At 36.5% G+C, this 16,642-nt stretch overlaps 1 long non-coding RNA gene across 6 annotated transcripts in view; it reads right to left on the reverse strand.

Annotated features, from left to right (window-relative positions):
• Positions 1 to 16,346, reverse strand: part of LOC148800967 (uncharacterized) — a 28,150-nt gene extending 11,804 nt beyond the window's left edge. The window contains exons 1-2 of one of the 6 annotated variants that reach the window (XR_016084646.1): positions 15,571 to 16,304; positions 15,126 to 15,247 (exon numbers count right to left, since the gene is read on the reverse strand). This is a non-coding gene — a long non-coding RNA (uncharacterized LOC148800967). Of the gene's footprint in view, positions 1 to 14,722 lie in introns of those variants that run through there. The other 5 variants (XR_016084641.1, XR_016084644.1, XR_016084647.1 and 2 more) reach the window with 5 other exon arrangements.
• Between the last annotated feature and the right edge of the window lie 296 nt (positions 16,347 to 16,642).

Raw genomic sequence — 16,642 nt, forward strand, 5'->3', positions numbered from 1 at the left:
TTGCCTTAAGAAAAACTTCTATAGATTTAGCCCAGGGTACATAATTTTCTCCATTCAGTTTAATATGGGTAATTTGGACATTCAGGTAGTCAGTAGGGACCATCACATTAGTCTTGCTATCACTGCTGTCTCCCATAGCTGAATTCTGATATTGCTGAATTCGGCACACTGCACACTAGACCACACCACACACTGAACACACTGGTTTCAGCACTTAGTACTGCTGAAAATTGCACTCTCTACACCACAAACCCTACCCCACAACTACCTAAACACTCACCACACTGTTTGAGGACCACTCCCCTTTCGAATCATACTAAAAGAAAACATAAACCCTAGCACACTAAAATCTGAAATCCTACCATACAATCTGAAATAGACTTATGATTTGATTCACAGCACGAAATTGCATAGAAATCTCTTACCTAATCACCAGAAAATCAGACCACACGAGATATCCACTGCACCACACAAATCAGCCCTCTTCTCTTCATCGATTAGGGGAGGGCTTCTTAGAAACCACAGCAACCAACCACAAACAACACAACTGGAGGCATAGAAACCTCCAAGGGAAGAGGGCGGCCACTCCTTTTCAGCCATTTCCCTTATCTCCAACAGATGGCGAAGAAACCATGAGAAAACCCTAGACTGGGTGCGCAGATAACAGAATTCTGGGCAGGTCTGATTTGCTCAGTTTGGCTCTGATACCATATTAGGATTCGGCCTGCCCTTGAATCCTATTAAGCTGATAACAGTCAAGAAGGAAGAGAAAGAGAGAGAGAGAGAGAGAGAAAGATATCACTCTCTCATTCAGCCAGAATTGATTTATATTACTTATATTGTGGAAAAGACACATGTGCCCCTACTTAAGTAAGGGACACTAAATCTAACATAATCTTACACATCAGCACATAAACATAAGTATAAAGACAGAACTACCCCTACATATTCGACACTAACAATTTCAACCCCCCGCCTTCATTTTCTAACATTCTCTTAAGCTTATCCCGACTTTTGGATACCTCCAGTTATTTATAACATGTATAGCTTCTGTCAAGTCAATTTGGAATGTGATTTGTTATCGGGCAGAAACCTGTATGTTCTTCCAAACCTGACTGTGTCATTTGGAAGCCAATTCTGATAGAAGTGGGACATTTCTAGTGCATGTTGGAAGTGTTTCATGGCACCACATGTCATATAGACTCTTAAAACATCTCAAAGAGTTTTGGAGTTATGTCTAGTTTGGGTATACTACCATGGTAAAACTAGATAAAAAGAACTATCCTGAATGGACTTAGTTGGCTTAGGTATATATTGAAAGCCAAAGCAAATTTAGTAATATACTTGTATGAATGGAAAAACTAAAGAAACCAATGAAAATGAACCCATGCATGAGAAATTGGAGGTTAAAAACTTGGCTTCTCAACCCAATGCTTCCACATATCAGTAGAGCTTCTTTTTCTTAAGACTGCTAAGGAGACATGGAATGTCACAGCAGACTTGTTCTCAAAAACAGAACATTGCACACATTTATCAGTTGCATCAAGAGATGCTGTTTGAACTAGAGTGTGTAGTTGATGAAGTATAAGAAAAAAATGAAGCAGAACCAAATCTTTGAGTTCCTTGCAAGACTGTATTTTGATTTCAAGTTGGTGAAGATATAGATCTCAAGACATGATACTTTACCAACCTTAGGTCAAATGCACGCAAAAGTCCAGAATGAAGAGAGTATAAGATAGGCCTTGCAAGAAAGGTCCAAAGTATTGGTATCCCAAAGAATATCCAAATGGCAATTTTAAGCAATGCATTGACTCATTGAGATACACTTTGGAAATGTATGGATAAGGTGGAAAAATCAAGATACACATGGATATGCTATGGAAACTCAAATAAATGTCGAAGATCCATCAATAACACACAATCTAAGTTTTAAATGGCCATATATAAGGTATTTACACAAAGAAATACAGTTTATTTGAAGTGTGAACTAACATCAAATTTGAAATATGAAGGTATATGCTGATTTGTAACAGTTGACTATAGGTTTGTAACAACTGAATTTTGGTTTGTAGCATGTATAACTATTGAGTATCAATTTATAACAGTCAAGTATTGATCAATGCTGCTGCACATCAGCTGGCACCCAAGGATACAGGTGCTTTGACCCTGAAACAGGGCCATTCTACACATGCAACCAAGCCACACAGTCAGAGATATCCTTGTCTAACTTTGTTTATTCAGGTACACACGTTGCTAATCATACCTCGGTTTCATCTTTAGGTGATAATTGGGTTATTGAGTTAGGGGCATATGGTACACGCCCATAAAGGCTACTTTGTTTCCTTCCTTTTCCTTATGTTGTGAGACATAACATTGTGGGCTTGGGCTTTTTAGTTTCCGTTATGATATTGTACTTAATAGGTTAAATGGGCCTGAGCTATTATAATTTTTAATCCTTCTTGCTGCCACCTAATGAGGGGCAGTTTTGTCTCTTTATGTTTTTTTAAACCCTCTAATAAATATCATTTTAGGGCTAGTTAGAAAGAGGTTGCTGCCCTATGCATCTATTCTTCCACCTCCTTTTCTCAGTTATGTCTTTTAATCCTGAACCCGAATGTAAGCATGGCATCAAAAAACTAAGTGATTCTCTTCAATTTTGTGAAGACTAGGAGAAACCCTAGTTCTGTTTGTAGTTAACTAAAGATTGTTCCTAGGGAACCCAGAACAGTTTATGTTATACCCTACTAGGGCAAGAGGAAGAGCAGTAGTCATTTGGACTACTAGAGAGACCTCTTTTCAGGTCTGGCTGCAGCACTGTTGAAGGTGTATAGTCTAGGAGGCTCATGTGGGCACTTGGAGGGAGTTTCTAAGTCCAAGCAGTAAGTATTGCTGCCGCCACCTATCAAAAAAAAAGGTGTTGCTGTTGATCATTACTATTTCATTCGGTTATCAGTTGTGACTGTTCAGAATGTCTTCAGCACAAGTGAAGTTACATATAGGGATTCCAAGGCTGGTAATGGTGATGTAAACATTGAGAAACCTAATCTTCAGATTACTAGTGTAAAATCGGATGAGTTTAATTATAGGGAATGGCCATTTGAACAAAGTTGTTCATTATAGGTCATGAACTTCAAGGATATATTAATGGGAAGGTTAAAGAACCCAGAGATGAGAAACAAAGTTATAGGATTTGGTGCAGAGAAAATGCAACTGTAATGTCATGGTTGCTGTCTTCTATGACACCTAAAATTGCAAGGGCATTCCAAAACTACCCTTCAGCTCACAAGATATGGGAAAAATTGTTCAACACTTACAGTCAACGGAAGAATAATGCAAGGGTCTATAGGCTGAATCAAGACATTGCAACATTGACTCAAGGAGACATGACAGTTTGCAACTTATTTTGCTACACTAGAAAGATTATGGGAGGAGCTTGACCATTATTTGATTCTTAAGTGGGATGGCACCAAGGACAAAGAAATATATGACAAGAAGGTTGAAGAAGGGAGGATTTTTTAAGTTTCTTGTTGGTCTTGATGAGAACATTAAAACACAGATTGTAGGAATGGATGAACTTCTAGATTTGCATCATGTGTATTACCTGATTGGGAATGAAGAAATAAGGAGGAAAGAGATGGGACTCGAAGTTTCTTTTCAGCCTAGTGAGCAATCCTCCTTCATCTCAGCTACCTTAAAGGGTGGAAAACAGATAGATAAAGAAGAATTTCAAGTGTACTCACTGTGGAGTGAGAAACACACTAAAGATACTTGTTGGATTCTACATCCACATATAAAACTAGAAGCTTTAAGGAAGGATTAGAAGCCTCACAAGGGCTCCAACACTTTTGGGCATATTGCAAGTCCTGATGTTGCAAATAGTGCTCCAAAGAGTACTCACACCAATTCTTCTCACTTGGGATAGATCACCACTTCTACTAGTAGCTTCCCAGATTTCACAGCCAAAAGGTAAATGTCCTCAATCTATCCATACTCAAATGAAACAATCCTCCATTGATTCCTTCTCTTTTACAAAGACAACAGGTATTACTTCTGCACTTAGCGCAATTCAATCATCTTCATCTTGCACTTGGATTATTGACTCAAGAGCTTATGAGCATATAACCAATGCATCTTTCATTATTTACATCCTATCATCTCACTTCTAGGAAAGACAAGGTGAAAATTGCTTATGGTTATCTTTCCAATGTTTCTGGAAGAGGAGACATTCAGCTTGAGAAAAATCTTCTACTTAAATCAGCCCTACATCTTCTAGACTTCACTACTAACTTACTTTCTATTTCCAAAATAAACAAAACCCTAGATTGCATTGTGATATTCTTTCCTACACATTGTGTTTTCAAGCCCAGCTAGCAAGACAAAAAGAAATTGGGAACATCTCTGATGTTATATATTCATCATATTAAATAAAAATGATTTTCATTAATGATGGAAATAGAAACAAAATTTAACAAAATGTTAATAATAATAATAATAATAATTGTTATTATAATTCAAAATTTCCACATGCAATGCATGTGCACATTAACTAGTAGACAAAAATAAAATATGAGAGAAATAAGGAATATCCTAGAAACTACAACTAACTGTTTAACAGGGATGCTTGAGAAGCTGGAATATAGGAGGCAGCTAAACTAAACATGGATTTTCACCAAGTCTATGGTAGGCCAATTGAGAGAAATTTCTTTCTCTTGAGAACAGGTATCGAAGTTAGAAACTGAAAGGATCAGCTAAAGAACTTAGCCAGGATCAATTTCAGTGAAGTGATGACACTATTTGATGATGCTTCTGAAGTTCTCTGATAACTGGTCAATTGCAATTGCAGTAATCTTGAAGTTGAAGATGTGAGAGAAAGAGAGAAGAGAGGAAAAGAACCTCAAAATTACTCCAAGAAGAAACCTGCCTAGGCAACAAAAAATGACAAGGTGGGCACCTGATGTTGGACCAGCTCAGTTCTAGTCCTTAGAGAATGTTGAATGGTCTTCTTCGATCAGAATTCTAGGGCTGTTGATGGTTGTAATGGCTTCATGAAGGAATAAGAGAGAAAATAGGGAGAGAAAGAAGAGAGAAAATACCTGGGATCACTCACGGGATGCCTAGAATCACTCTAGGGCATGGGAACCACTCACCATAGTTAGCATAAGCTAAAGAAAACCCAATAAACTTCATTCCTCTGTGTGTAAAACGCCCATACATATTTATAAACTCTAAACTCATAATAATCCTAGGAGTCAAACTGTTAAACTCATAATAGTCCTAGGAGACAAACTGTTAGACTCAATAATCCTATTAGGACTCAAACTAAGTTGCCATATCCTATTTCAATTCAAAGAAGACTCAATAACTCTAATCCTACTTATGCAATGACTCTGGAATTTTAAACATAAACAAACTATAACTAGACAATCAATCCCTATTATTGGACCCTACAGAAAAATTATAAAATGGCAAAAATTCCCCTGGTGTTCAATTCAGTCCAAATCCCAAGTACCATCACTATGCCATATCAGGGCCTGTTGTAAGGCCTTCTTCTTTCTATAATAAGACTTCAAGGGTGCTGATTGATTCCTATCATTATGAGAGAAACATGATTACAACAAGAAGTTGTGAAATGAACCAGCTATAGAAGCTGCCCCAGTTCAGTACTACATTTGAGCCCAACTTGAAAAAACTTGACCCTGGCAAGTTAAAAGCATGATACCTTTCATAAATATTTGGGTTGAGAAACTTGAGATGATGAAAGTCTTCAACAGTGATCCAAGAACTCTCAAACATAGGCTTGCCTTTCCACTTGACGAGGAATTTTTTATACCCTCCCATAGCAATAGATATTATTTCCTCATCTGAAACATCCTCTGGAATGTCATTTGGAGCTGCAATAGTTGGCAGCTTAGGTATAGGAGTCTTAAAAGAATCCACATGTCCATGATAAGGAATTAAGTCATCAATGTTGAAGATAGGACTAATTCCCATGTCATTTGGCAACTACAGAACATAGGCATTAGAACTTACCTTCTTGATGATTTTGTAAGGACCTGCACTCTTTGAGTGGAGCTTCTTGTACACACACCTTTAGGAAGATGCTCTAGTCGTATACGTACCATAACCATGTCTCCCTCTTGATCATTTGCCAACCGTTGATGAATATCAGCTCTATCCTTGTATAAATCATTGCTCAATGCAATTTTTCTCCTAACATCATCATGTATCTCTCTTATGTAACTAGCAAAAGCTTCTGCTTCAATGCTAGTACGTGTATCTAATGGCAAGGTAACTAAGTCAATTGGACACTTAGGCCGAATACCATTCACCACTTCAAATAGAGTTCTTCCTATGGATCTATTTACTAAGTTGTTATAAGCAAACTCAGCTATTGGAAGCACTAGACCCCATCTATAAGTATGATCCCCAACTAGACACCATAAAAGATCTCCCAAGCTTCTATTTACTACCTCAGTCTGACCATTTGTTTGGGGGTGAAACAATGTAGAGAATTTCAGCTGAGTATTAAATAGTTTCCAAAGTGTTCCAAAAATAACTCATAAGCTTGGTGTCTTGATCTGATACAATAGTAGAAGGCACTCCATGAAGTCTAACCACTTCTTTGAAAAATATAGTAGCAATATGTGAAGCATCGTGTGCTTTGTTGCAAGATAAGAAATGAGCCATCTTGGAGAAACGGTCCACCACAACATAGACTGTATCATGACCCCAAATAGTCTTGGGCAATCCAAGGACAAAATCCATGGGTAAATCTTCCATGGTTCATGAGGAATAGGTAGAGATGTATATAACCCAATGCTCTGCTTTCGTCCTTTGGCAAGTTGGCATGTCCTGCATTGTTTTATTATACGAGCAACATCATTCTTCAAACTAGGCCAATAAAAGCTATCTTCTACCATAGTAATGGTCTTATCTCTACCAAAATGGCATGCTACACCTCCAACATGTAACTCCCAAATAACAAAGTCTCATAAAGAGGTATTTGGTAGACATAAGCGGGTACCATAAAACAGATAACCATTATGTAGTGAAAAGAAAGGATACTTATCTTGCTTCCCAACTTGTAAGTCAGTATAGATGATGTTGAAATCCTTACAACCAGCATAGTCTTGTTTTAATTGATCAAAACCAACGACTTTGACATTCATGGCATGAAGTATGTAAGCCATCCGACTTAGTGCATCTGCCATTTTATTCTCATTTCTTGCTTGGTGCTTAAGAATAAAGGTGTATTCTTCTAGGAACGAAACCCACTTCCCATGCTTATAGTTTAGTTTCTTTTGGGAATTCAAGTACTTTAAAGCTTCATGATCTAAATAGAGCACAAACTCCTTAAATATTAAGTAGTGTCGTCAATGCCATAAAATTTGCACTACTACATATAACTCATTGTTGTAAGTTGAATATTTCTACTTTACTTCATTTAGTTTCTCACCATGAAATGCAATGGGATGGCCTTCTTGCATGAGAACCCCTGCAATTCCTACACCGGATGCATCACATGGCACTTCAAAGACTTTAGAGAAGCCTGGAAGTTGTAAAATAGGTGCCCCTGTCATTTTCTTCTTGATAGTCTCAAACACTTTTGTTGCTGCCTTGGTCCAATTAAATTCCCCCTTTTACATTGCATCAGTAATTGGAGTCATAATAATGTTGAACCCCTTAATAAATCTTCTATAAAAAGTTGCTAGGCCATGAAATCTAACGTACCTTCCTCAACTCCATTCAATTTGGTGTGGGACAACGCAATAAAATTCATTTCTGGGAAGATCTTTGGGTGGGAGAAATCCCACATAAATATAATTTCCCTAATCTCTATATTGTATCAAACCTTAAGGGGGAAACTTTGTGTAATTTGGGAACACCTGGTCCAAAAGTGTTAATTGGAATCTGGGTTTCAAAAGGGGTCTTAGGGAAAATGAATGTGAGTCCTTAGTTCATTTGTTGGATCTACTAGGACAAGTTTACTTTGACCCATCCTTGGAAGATTCCAAAATTTGGATAAGCTCTTCAAATGGCCTCTTTATTTGCTCTTCTTTCTTCAACATTCTTGCCTAGCCTAGCATCTTAGTTGGGGAATTCCCTATAAAAGAAATTTGGAGTAAGCCTATCCCCCCAAAAATTCAATCTTTCTATTGGGAAATTTTCCTTGGCAAGGTAAATACTTGTGGTATGTTGTGAGAAGACCTTTTGCCTGCCTTTCTCCTCACATGTGCTCCCTTCGTAAGGAAAGTGGTGAGACACTATAAAGGTTAAAGTAGCACATTGGGTAAAGTAGCTATGCAAGGATTTGCTAGGTGGTATGGGAAGAAAGGAATAACAAAATTTTCTTGGAGAAAAGTAGAACAGTAGAGGAAGTGATAGACACTATAAAGGTTAAAGTAGTTCATTGGGTAAAATCCTTGCATAGCTTCCAAGATTTCTCAATCACAAACATTCTAAGAACCTAAACAAAAGTAGTACAATCTTTAAGAGTGAAAGAGAAAGTAAGGATGGAACTGAAACCTCCGAAAGGCAATGGGATTAAATTGAATTTTGATGGGAGCTCCCTTGGAAATCCGAGACTATCAGGTATAGGAGGAGCAATCAAAAATTCTAAAAGGAGGATATTGGCTTTGTTCTCAGGACCAATTGGCATTGGCAACTCATTAAAGGTTGAGTTATTGGCACTGCTACAAGGGCTAAAGCTAGCTAAGCAGCTAGGACTTATGCATATTAAGGTAGAGAGGGACTCAAAAGTGATCACCTCTTGGGCTACAAACAACAGAATTACTTCATGGACCTCCAAATATGTGATTAGGGAAGTGGAAAAGATTGCAAAGGAAGTAGAGGGTGATTTCAAATGGGTCAGAAGGAGTGAAAATGGCTAGTTGATTATCTTGCCAAACAAGGGGCACTAAGGCAACAATTGTTTTGGGTTGCGCTGTAAAGTGGGACAAAAATATGTACTAATTTGGGATTTTAAACTATTTTAAATAAAACTCTCTTTTACTGATCAAAAAAAGCACTTATGCCTTTAGCAAAAACAACAAACCCCAAAAATATAACTTTGGGTGTCACAAAAGAGCATTTCTTAAGTTGATGTAAAGTTTCTCTTGGCATAAAACTCTCATCACTTGACGTAGATGACCAATATGCTCTTCTGGACTATGACTATATATAAGAATATCATCAAAATAAACAACTAGGAAACGACCAATGAAGGATCAAAGTACTTGGGTCATCATCCTCATGAAAGTACTAGGGACACTAGTCAGTCCAAATGGCATAACTAACCATTCGTATAAGCCATCTTTTGTCTTACATGTTGTCTTCCTCTCACCACCAAGCCCAACCTGTATTTGATGATAGTCACTCCTTAGATCGATCTTAGAAAAAATAGTCGCTCCAGTCATCATATCAAGCATGTCATCAAACCTAGGCATTGGGAACCTATGCTTGATAGTAATCTTGTTGATTGCTCTACTATCAATGCACATATACCAACAACCATATTTCTTTGGAGTGAGAAGAGTTGGAACAATATATGGACTAAGGCTTTCTCTAATAAAACCTTTCTTTAGGAGGTCATCAACTTGTCGTTTAAGTTCAGTTTGCTCTATAGCATTCATACGATAAGCTGGTAAGTTGGGCAATTGTGACCCTGGCTGCAAGTCAATAGCATGTTGAATGTCTCTCATGGGAGGTAACTCAATAGGTAGCTCTTCTGATGCCAAATCTAAAAAACTCATCCAACACTTGGACCACTTCTTCAGGCATTTTAGTAGGTATATCTGGTTGCTTTTCCTCCTTGGATATACAACATATACAACCCATATTCCTTGCTTTCTAGAAACAACGGGCCTTTGGGATTTTTTGGAGAGCAAATGCAATGATTTTTTCTTAGATTCAGCAATGGGCCTTTGGGTTGTAGTCTCCTTTTGAGGTGGTTTGGCATGCCTTTCAACAACTTCTAGTGGCATTGGCTTCATGATAACTCGCTTCCCATTAAATAGGAAGTGATATCCCTATCATACAACCAAGGCCTTCCAAGCAATATGTGTTTAGCATTCATAGGAATAATGTCACACCAAAAAGAATTAGAATAACCACCATAAGAAATAGTAACAACGACTCATTTAGTTACTGGAATTGCCGCCTTATCAACCCAAGCAATCTTGTATGATTGTGGATGTAGGGGTGTAAACGAATTGAATTCAAGTAGAATCAGGCAATATCCGAATTCAAATTCGATTTGAAAATCCAATATTCAAATTCAATTTGATATACAACGGGTATTGAAAATTAATATTCGAATTCGAATCCGATTAAATATTCAAATATTTGATTTGATTCGAATTCAACCGATTAATTATTTTAGGTAATTAATAAATATATAAAATAAATAATTTATTTATATAAAGTATATAAAGCATTTAAATATTTTATATGTTACATATAACAATTAAATAATCGGTTGAATTCTGATATTTATCGAATCGAATCAGGTCATATCTGAATTCAAATCCGATTAGTTATTCAATATGAATTGATATCCGAATTCGATCGATTAGAGATTCGAATTATCCAAATACGATTTGATTATGTCCAATCTCAAATTCAAAATCGAATTTTCAAATACCATTGACACCCCTATGTGGATCTGGTTGTGCTATCAACTTCTGCCGATCTACAGTACCTTCAGAAATCACATTCATACTATTGCCATCATCTATGATAAGCTTACAAGTCTTGTCTCACTCTTCACTATAGTTTGAAATATTGTTGTATGAGGCCAATCTTCCTTGATTTCTTCCTTTGGGGATGCAAGAATGCGTCAAACTACACCAACATAGTTGTTATCTTCATCTAAAGCATCATTATCAATGAAGGAATAATCCTCTTCTTTAGCTAAATCATCATATGGGTCATCTACCGCTTCAATGCCTTCTTCATAAATGATATTAAGGCTTTTGGTAGGACATTGGTATATGGCCCTTTCCTCCACATCTAAAGCAACTAGTATTAGGCTGTTTTTTTCTGAGTAACACTAGTAGCAGCTGATTTACTCTTATAGTCAACCCCTTGATAAGGTCTAGACCCACTAGGCTTATTAGAGTTGGCATTAGAATATGCTAACCTAGAAGTCTTTCCCCCATCAGCTTGCTTATGAGCTGCATACTCCCCAGCTTGTGATACAAATTGCCTCATGTTTGTTTGCTTTAAACTCTTCTCAATTTTGACAGTAACTTGGTAAGCATCCTCCAAGTCAAAGACTCAAGCAGTTACCATCTCTTTCTTGATTTCAGCTCTTAGTCCATTCTTGAATCGAGCCAACGCTTGCCTCTAACTTACAGCAATAGCACATCTAATAGATAATTCATCAAATTTACGCATGTATTCAACTACAGATAACATACCTTGCTTTAGGTTGGTCAGTTCCTCATATAACTCATCTTGGAAGTCCATTGGGAGGTACTTGTCCCTCAAATATTTCTTCATTTATGACCATGTAGAAATAGGACCATCACCTTTGTTCTCCAATCATCGCTCCATGCTTGTCCACCATACTTTAGCATATTTCAGGCTCGATTAGCTTGTGTAGTTTGTAGCTCTTTGTCATCATCTAAGATTTAACAGATCCTTCATCTTTACCATTATCATCTTCATGGGCAGCTCCCTTGTTTCATCCTCCATCCCTTTCATTGATTAGGGGTGCTTCTTGTTGGATTTCTTCTTCTTTAGCTTCTTTAAGTTATTTTTACTTGTGCTTCAAGGGTTTCAACTTTCTTGCAAAGGGTAGAAATCAATGAATCTCTTTGTGTATTAGTCTGCCGACCCCTGTACTGCTTGCCACTACATGTAGCCATAATGATAACAGCCTATAACCTTGGCTTTGATACCAAACTGATGTAGGACCAGCTCAGCTTTAGTCCTTAGAGAATCTTGAATGGTCTTCTTTGATCAGAATTTTATGGTTGTTGATGGTTGTAACAGCTTCTTCAGGTAATAAGAGAGAAAATACCTGGAACCACTCACAAGGTGCCTAAAATCACTCTAGGGCATGGGAATCACTCACCATAGTTAGCATAAGATGAAGAAAACTCAATAAACTTCATTGCTCTTTGTGTAAAACGTCCATACATATTTATGGACTCTAAACTCGTAATAATCCTATCAAACTGTTAGACTCATAATAGTCCTGGGAGTCAAATTGTTAGACTCAATAATCCTAGTAGAACTCAAACTAAGTTGTCATGTCCTATTTCAATTCAAAGAAGACTCAATAACTCTAATCCTACTTATGCAATGACTCTGAAATTTTAAACATAAACAAACTATAAATAGATAATCAAACCCAATTATTGGACCATACCAAAAAAATTGTAAAATGGCAAAAATACCCTTGGTGTTCAATTCAGTCCAAACCCCAAGTACCATCACTATGTCATATCAGGACCTATTGTAAGTCCTTTTCTTTCTAAAACAAGTCTTCAAGGGTGTTGATTGATTCCTATCAGCACCTTATTATAATATCATTGATATTGCTACATCTTACTAATATGTGTGTTAATACATTATATTGTACACTAAATATATCATTTATACTTTGTTTTGAAGTTTTAGTATTGAAATTTAAAAGACCAAAGGTTTTTGAGAAGAGAAAAGGAAAAAAAGAAAAAATATAAGTACAAGGAGGTTCCTATACATTAAATAAAATAGTGGCTCCACTCATATTCCTATTCTCTTTTACTTTCTATCTTAAATTTTTATCATATAAAATTATAACCTTTTTTAGCTGCTAATTGGTATAAAATCACTCTATCAAATACTTATTATATTAAAATTATTTTTGAAAATGTTGAAATAATATATCTAAAATACTTTTTATCCTTTAGATGTGATGATTTGCCATATTTTGAGAGGAAATTTAATGTTCTTAATAAAGAGAATTGACATTCTTTCAATTAATATGCATGCTGAATGATATATAAAACCAGAGAACTAGCCAAATTTTAGTTCTTTATTTTATATTACTGCTCATGTGACTAGGAGCCCCACCATCACCCAGAATTGCTCAGATGTCTTGACAACTTTGATGTCAAATTCATTGATTGCTGAAAATGTCTAAGACATATTACATATGTATACTGTAGATATTAGCCACTCATAAAATTACAACTTCACATTATATACTTCAACTCAGTAAAAAACTGAGCAGTTTGAAACATAAACTCTAAAAACTAAAAACAAGTAAAACTATGAAAACACAGAAGTGCACATGCATGGACAAAACAAGATTTTAGTGTGGTTCAGTATTGGTTGCCTACATCCACAAATGAACCCATATGAAAAACTTCACTAATCTTCTCGATTGGAATTAAAACCCTAGCTTCCTAAAATACCCCTGTATGGACATTGTATGGACCCCCTCCCATTTATAAGTATTTGGATTTAACCCTCGGAAAACAAGACATCTGCATAGAATAAACTATAACTGAACAAGCAAAACTCTAGTCTTTAAGGCCACTCCCACAGGGAAATAGCAAATAGCAAAATAACCAAAATATGACCAGTGATTTACATCTCTAAACTCCTTGTAGACCACCAGCCAATAGCGGAGAGTCACAATTATCTTTTCAATCACATTGTCCCTTGAAGAAACTACTCCTTCAGATTTTTTTGATTTATTTCCCTCCAAAAAAAAGACCAAATGACCACCATAGGTACCATACTGCACAAGTCTTTTCTTCTCTTGTTTGGCCCCTCAATGCCATTCAATCACCAAGTCCCTTACAGTCCTTGGGGAACAGCATTTGATGTTCAACAAATTGCTTAAATATGCCCATATACTTGCAACAAACTAACAGTGAATGAAGATGTGATCCACTGATTCCAGATCATGATCAAGGAAAATACAAGCCATGAAGGGGATGCTCAGACCCCAGGATATGAGTTTGCCTCTTGTTAGACATTTACCCAGTACCGCAAGCTAAACCATGAAAGCCGCTTTTAGGCACAGGGATTATCCGGATCCCTTTGTGTGGAAATGATTCTTTTTTTTTCCTTTTGACAAGTAGTGTGGAAATGATTCTTCAATCAAGGAGATCAATGCCTATAAAAGAACCTAACTGAAAATATCCCAGAGTTGTCACACTTCCACACTAGAGTCCTCTTTTCCTGGCTGTGGAGGACAGTCATTTAATTTCTGCAAAAGATGCACCAGGCCTACCACTTCCCAATCATTCAAACTTGTACAAAAAGATGGGGCCCAAATTATTTCTTCTCCCCTTATCTCATAGAAATCAGCTACTAGAGCTTCTTTATCTGCTGCCATCCAAAACAGGGTAACAATTTTCTCACTAAGATTTTTCATGCTCTAAACCTTGACCACTTCGTGTGTCTCCATGTTATCTATGAAATAGTCTTGCAAAATCAGAGGTTCCAACCTCCAATTAGGCAAAAAAAAGATGTGTTTTCCAACAAGGTCCCCAAGCATGTTTTCATTGTCCAGTATTTATTCTCTTATCCAATGAAGACCTTCTATGCCTCTAAGGGTCTAACCCATGCTTGCAGGAAATAATAATTAATGTACATCAAGGCTTTAAATAGAAGCTCTCCAAAATTTTGACAATAACTTAAAAAAATTGGACAAAGTTCCAAGTTAAATTAAACTAAGCTAGTTTTTTTTTCCTTCACAATTAATTGTAATCCCCTCTACTTTCTACTACCTGTTTATCTTCCTACATCTTTTATACCTATTTATTGTTAACCTTTCTCATCAAAGCTTCTAAGTACTTGTTCTGCGTAGATTTTTGGTCCACTGACCTTCAAACCTGGAAGAACATCAAAATTCCAAAATATCCTTCACAATTTAAAGTCTTGCTTTAGTGCAGTCAATTCATTAACGATATATTTGCAGCTATGAGCATTCTCAGGAAAGTATCATATCTACAGTGTCATGAAATGTATACATGGTAAAGCAGCCTTTTTACTGCATTGTATGATTATCAAAAGGATGAAGATATATTCCCATTTCTTCTGAGAAAATGGCAAGGTTGAAAGATGCACGATACCGCATCTCTAAATCCATAGAAAATTCGAAACTTAAGACGTAAGTTTACCATGCTTCCTTCATCATCTTGTTCCGCTGCAAATCTTGAAGAAGCTAGGAAGCACTTCAACTGTTCAATATTGTGTTTCAGATCTAGAAGCTCAATGATCAGGCTCCCATCACAAGCAAGATCTACAAAAACCTCCTTTAATCCACAAAAATGTTTAACGAACAATCATGATATCAAGGCATTAGAACCCAAAAGAGATGGTGATATAAAACGAAAAAATCGTATGTAGAAACAATACTATCTGCATCGGTAAACTCAAAACAAAAAAAAAAATCAAGTTATTAAAAAACAATGTAATGATCGGAAACCTTTTGCCTATTGTTCACATTCCACAATTCAGAAAACAGTCAAATTCCTCTGCCTCACTTCGAATTCAAACATTTCAGATAAGATTTACATGTGTGTTTGTATATGTGTACGTACATACGTCAAAAGGACAACTGACCTGGAATCTAAAGAGGGAAGAAACTAGATAACAACCTACCAAACAGAAAGCGCTCAACATAGTCATATCCAGGCATGCTACGGCCGCCTGCTTTCTCCTTGAACCTCTTTAATAATAATAGTGGATGTCGGAATAGGAGGAAAACTGGAAAAGTATTAGTCCATCAACACGCAACAGCGAAATCATTTTTCTTCGGGGGGAAAATAACATAATTCAGAATTGTCCCTACTTGGCGATGCGTAAATGCGTAACAAATAATAAGCACCCGTTCGCAATGCAATATGTAACAATAACCTGGAAATATCGAACTAGTACCAAATTTTTCATGAAAAATTAACAGAAAAAATTTGATGGAAGATAAAAGCGGAAATAGGAAACGCTGTATAAAACCCTAATAAATTAATAAACTCGACGAACTAACAAATTTAACATGACCATTCTCTGAACACTCTAGGCTTCGATGCATCATCGTTTAAGTGATTTTCTTTTCTCGTTTTTAAATTACGCGGGTGCGGCAAAACACGTAATCGGTAATTCAAGGAAAACCCATTTTTTTCGAACCTGGGAATTGCGGGAAAAGAAGCTACCAAACGACGACTTCGGCTTCGGTCAGTGCAACGCCTGTTCCGAATATCCTCGTACTTGTGCTTTATTTGATGGAGATATTCCCAATGCAAGGTTAGAAGTTATGTGGTTATATTTCATGAATAGAGATACTCAATGCAAAAGGTTGCAACTTGCAAGAGGTTGTATGGAGGCAAACTCCCGTACGACTGCCTTTGATGTATTATTGTTAGGACCCCACCCTCTACTGTGAATTTACCCACTTAGGTCCACAACAATTCATATCATTTATTAGAACACCTTTATAGTTTTATAGATTTACTTAAATTTACTGTTTGTGTTTTATTAAAACACTTCTTATAGTTTGCAATTTATTTATTTAATCTATTTTTCATTAAGAATTATTGGCTTAGTCATAAGAAAATAGTAATACGATCACCTAAGCTAAGTGAAAAATGTTCAAAGGGTGTTGACCCATAGTTATGTATTGCAAAAGTATCTCTAAACT

The sequence above is a fragment of the Nelumbo nucifera genome, chromosome 3 (genome assembly GCF_055504915.1).
Source record: "Nelumbo nucifera cultivar China Antique chromosome 3, China Antique-T2T, whole genome shotgun sequence".
Lineage (NCBI taxonomy): Eukaryota > Viridiplantae > Streptophyta > Magnoliopsida > Proteales > Nelumbonaceae > Nelumbo > Nelumbo nucifera.